The following is a 5,039-nucleotide window of genomic DNA, read 5'->3' as shown; positions in this document are numbered from 1 at the left end:
ACCTTTCAATGTGGATGGATTATCTTGGCAATGGAGAAATGCTCACAATTTTTTTGGCGTACAGAACATTTCCGGGATCTTTAATTTCAGCTCATGAAACATGGGACCAACCTTTTACATGTTGTGTTTTTTTGTTCAGTATAGTTTATTACAAATGTAGCCGTATACAGTCCTCCTGATATCTGTTGACAAAGACATACATCACTGTGTATTTGTTACTCTGTACATACAAAAATGGCCAAACATTTTTTTGTTTGTTGCCATTTCCCATTGTTACTAACTTGTACTGGTTAAAAGTATGATTTAAAGAAGAAGAAAACACGTGTATGTTTTGCAAACCATGTTTAGTACATCTAAAAGAGACAATGACAAATTCATGGTTCAACAAGATAGTATAGTCATCAAAAGGGTAGAATTTTAGCATTGATATACTTATGATACAGTACTTTACAGCTTTGATTGGTCACAGAATATATGACATGAAGGGGTGATGTAATTATCTGAATTACTGTAGATTTGAATAGTTTAGTTAATCAAAAGTGAAGTATGGTTATAGGTCCAATGGGTGTTGTTCATATACCACTCTCAGACTCAAAATCAATATATTAGATACATACTATTTATCAGCATATTGACAGATTATTGCTATCAACTGCTGGTTGCAAGTTATTTTACCCTGTTTGTATCTTTTGGAACAATGGCAATTAAGTTGATTAAAATTAAGTAGAATAGATAGATGGGCTGCCACTGGTGTCACAGGCATCACAGGTCTTGACCACCGTGTTGCGATGCTTCTTTAGGATCACGTTGTTGTTGTCAGCGTAGAAGAGTACAGAGATGGGACTGAGCTTGGTGGGTGCGCAGCACGCTTTGGGTACCGCATCTGGCTTCAGAAGGTGAACCTGCCATTGAAAACGGTAAATCAGACTCATTCATACATGCACTTTCATATAGTCAATGATAATATCCTGTTATAAAAGAGATATGGGTTATTTAAGCAATAAGGCCCATGGAGGGGTGGTATATTGGCCATATACCACAAACATCAGAGGTGCCTTTTTGCTATTAGAACACCTACTCATTCAAGGGTTTTTCTTTATTTTTACTATTTATTTTACTTATTTAACCAGGAGGGGCTCATTGAGATTTAAAATCTCTTTTTCAAGAGCGTCCTGGCCAAGATAGGCAGCACCAAGTCATTACAAAAATTAGACAGACAACATGAAAAACACTTTGCCACCCAAGAGGGATCCTGACACCAATGCATTACATTACTTTGCACTGAATTTGACATTTTTAAATAAAATAAGTTGTAGTTCAAAAACATTTTTGTTTCCGTCTTTTCATCTATTTGATTTTATGACCATTTCCTCTTCCTAGAGGTATAATGCTAATATTAGATTATTACATGAACAATGATGCTTTATTATCTGCATATGGAAATAAAAAAACAATGTTTAGTTGATTTACAGATACTACAGGCCCACACTTTATATGATTTTGTACTGTGGTTTGTGATACTGTACTATTTAAAAACATGTAGGACTACATACACTGAGTGCACAAAACATTAGGAACGTCTTCCTAACATTGAGTTGCACACCCTTTTTCCCTCAGAACAGCCTCAATTCATCGGGGCATGGACTCTACAAGCTGCACTAAGCGTTCCACAAGGATGCTGGCCCATGTTGTGTCAAGTTGACTGGACGTTCTTTGCGTGGTGGACCATTTTTGATACACATGGGAAACTTTTGAGCATGAAAAAAACAGCAGTGTTGCAGTTCTTGACACACTTAACCCGGTGCGCCTGGCACCTACTACCATACCCCGTTCAAAGGCACTTAAATCTTTTGTCTTGCCGAATCACCCTCTGAATGACACACACAATCCATGTCTCAATTCTCTCAAGGTTTTAAAATCTTTCTTTAACTCCCCTTCATCTACACTGATTGAAGTGGATTCAACAAGTGACATCAATAAGGGGTCATAGCTTTCACTTGGTCAGTCTGTCATGGAAAGAGCATGTGTCCTCAATGTTTTATATTATCAGTGTGTGTAGTAACCTGGTACAGTATAACGTTTACCACTAGAGGGGGTAATTTCTTCAGTCTTGAATGTTACTTCTCCCTATCCCTACTCTACATTAACAGTCTGCCATTGTAGACTCCGGTAACTCGGGTATCTTAGTTTTTTATATTTGCCATTAATGTCTGAACCATTTACCATCTTTCCCACTGAAACCAGTAATGTTAGCGTTCATGTGAGAGAGGGTGTAGTAGTGCATACTGACCACTAGTTGGATCATAGTGTGGGTGGTGGAGTTCATGCAGGAACACAGAGGGTAGAGGCATTCTCCATCACAGTAGAAGGCAGACTAACAGGTAGGAGTCAATACCCAATCCTAATGGAGAGAAATACCATAGAAATCGAATTAAAATATTAGATGAATGACTAGAATAGACTCTTTCAATGAGAAATACATGATAAATAATCCAAAGAACATACTCTACAATGCACATCCTACACAAATGCCTTGCTTCCCTAAAAATACTGTGTGTTACAGCAAATAAGATGGTAAAATGTTAGTTCATGATTATCTATTCAGTACAATGAGTAGTTAAGAGAGATAGAATCTCACCTTCCAGCCTTGTTCACTGAATCTCACATATAATTCATGTCTCTTACAAGCCTGACGCCCACACATGGCTGTGATCTGAACGGGACCAAAAAATATGTTATGAACCAGATCTCAACTTAAGTAATTTTGTAATTGGGATGAACTATCCCTTTAAATTGTGTATAAAACAAGTTTAACTACAAGACGAAAAACCAGTGTTGTCCCCCTGACCTTGTATGTATACTGGGCAAGGGCAGGTCGTATTTGGGCTTCTTCTTATGGGGGTTGGATTTCAGGGCGACAAGGGGGCGACAAGGGGCCAGGCTGACCCTGAAGTAGTTGGTTAGATGAGTACTTGAAGGCTTATATCTATATTTTGGAATGTTGGATGTTGATTTTGGGAGGCTTCCATCATAGAAAAGGGACCAGACCACTTTTTTTGTTAGTTAACCTAAACGAATCACGACCCTCTATAGAATAACAACAGTTGACTGCTATTTAAGTAATAGTTTGACTGTCAAATCCATGTATTGGTTAGGGTTAGGGTTAGGTTGACTTTTATGGAGAGACCAGCCCAAATTTTCTGTGCCATTTCCTGGGCATTTCATTACCCCCGCGTTCTAAGTTCTGCGCGTTCTAAGTTCTGCGCAACCCAGCGCTTGGAAAAATCAATGGTACAAAACCTAAGATATTGATCTTGTAAGAGGTGCGTAACGGGCTGCAGGGAAGTCAGGCACAGGAGAGCAGAACTGGGTAATAACCGAAGCAGTTTAATGAGGAAAAAAACAAATGGCTCCCAGAACAACAAAATATGGGTTGAAATAATCCATCGCAAACCAGTCTGAAGTGCACATACACTTTACAACAAACAATTCCACACACAGACATGGGGGGAACAGAGGGTTATTTACACGTCAAGTAATGAGGGAATGTAAACCAGGTGTGTGGGAAAACAAGACAAAACAAATGGAAAATGATAGGTGGATTGGCGATTGCTAGAAGACCGGTGACGTTGAACGCCGCCCGAACAGGGAGAGGAACCGACTTCGGCGGAAGTCGTGACAGTACCCCCCTCCCTTGACGCGGGGCTCCAGCAGCACGCCAACACCGGCCTCGGGGACGACCAGGAAGGCGAGGTGCAGGGCGATCCGGACGGAGACGGTGGAAATCCTGCATGATTGAATTGTCCAACACAACCTCCACCAGAACCCAGCATCTCTCCTCCGGACCGTACCCCTCCCACTCCACGAGTTACTGAAGGCCCCTCGCCCGATTCCTCGAATCCAGTATGGACCGAACGGCATACGCCGGGTCCCCCTCGATGTCCAGAGGGGGCAGAGGAACCACCCGCACCTCAGACCCCTGGAGCGGACCAGCCACCACCGGCCTGAGGAGACATACATGGATTGAGGGGTTAATACGGTAATCGAGTGGGAGCTGTAACCTGTAACACACCTCGTTCAGTCTCCCCAGGACTTTAAACGGCCCCACAAACCGCGGACCCAGCTTCCGGCAGGGCAGGCTGAGGGGCAGGTTTCGGGTCGAGAGCCAGACCTGGCACCGGGACCTCACTGCGGTGACGGTCTGCGCTGGCTTTCTGGCGCAGCACAGCGCTGAAGGTGAACATGGGAGGCGTCCCATGTCACCTCCGCGCGCCGAAACCAGTCGTCCACCGCAGGAGCCTCGGTCTGACTCTGATGCCAAGGAGCCAGAACCGGCTGATACCCCAGTATGCACTGGAAGGGGGAGAGGTTAGTGGAGGAGTGGCGAAGCGAGTTCTGGGCCATCTCTGCCCAGGGCACGAACGCCGCCCGCTCCCCCGGCCGGTCCTGGCAACAAGACCGCAGAAACCTACCCACATCCTGGTTAACTCTCTCCACCTGCCCGTTACTCTCGGGGTGAAAACCCGAGGTAAGGCCGATCGAGACCCCCAGACGCTCCATGAACGCTCTCCAGACCCTCGACGTGAACTGGGGACCTCGGTCAGACACTGTATCCTCAGCCACCCCGTAGTGCCGGAAGACATGAGTGAACAAGGCCTCGGCAGTCTGTAGGGCCGTAGGGAGAACGGGCAGAGGAAGGAGACGGCAGGACTTGGAGAAACGGTCCACCCTGACCAGGATCGTGGTGTTACCCTGTGAGGGGGGAGATCTGTGAGAAAATCTATCGACAGGTGAGACCATGGCCGTTGTGGAACGAGTAAGGGGTGTAACTTACCTATGGGCACGTGCCAAGGAGCCTTACACTGGGCGCACACCGAGCAGGAGGAAACATAAACCCTCACGTCCTTAGCCAAGGTGGGCCACCAGTACTTCCCAATCAAACAGCGCACTGTCTGACCGATACCTGGATGACCAGAGGAGGGGGACGTGTGAGCCCAATAGGTCAGCCGGTCACGGACAGCAGACGGAACGTACAGACG

At 45.0% G+C, this 5,039-nt stretch overlaps 1 long non-coding RNA gene across 1 annotated transcript; it reads right to left on the bottom strand.

The window, feature by feature from the left end:
- Window positions 1-327: 327 nt before the first annotated feature.
- LOC129848711 (uncharacterized) lies at window positions 328-4,269 on the bottom strand. The gene is made up of 3 exons (XR_008758535.1): window positions 2,639-4,269; window positions 2,291-2,401; window positions 328-902 (listed from the first exon to the last, which is right to left on the bottom strand). It is a non-coding gene; the product is annotated as an uncharacterized LOC129848711 (long non-coding RNA).
- Between the last annotated feature and the right edge of the window lie 770 nt (window positions 4,270-5,039).

The sequence above is a fragment of the Salvelinus fontinalis genome, unplaced genomic scaffold, assembly GCF_029448725.1.
Source record: "Salvelinus fontinalis isolate EN_2023a unplaced genomic scaffold, ASM2944872v1 scaffold_1126, whole genome shotgun sequence".
In the NCBI taxonomy this organism is placed as follows: Eukaryota; Metazoa; Chordata; class Actinopteri; order Salmoniformes; family Salmonidae; genus Salvelinus; species Salvelinus fontinalis.
The sequence above is the reverse complement of the archived record's forward strand: the minus strand, read 5'-3'. Positions and strand labels throughout refer to the sequence as shown.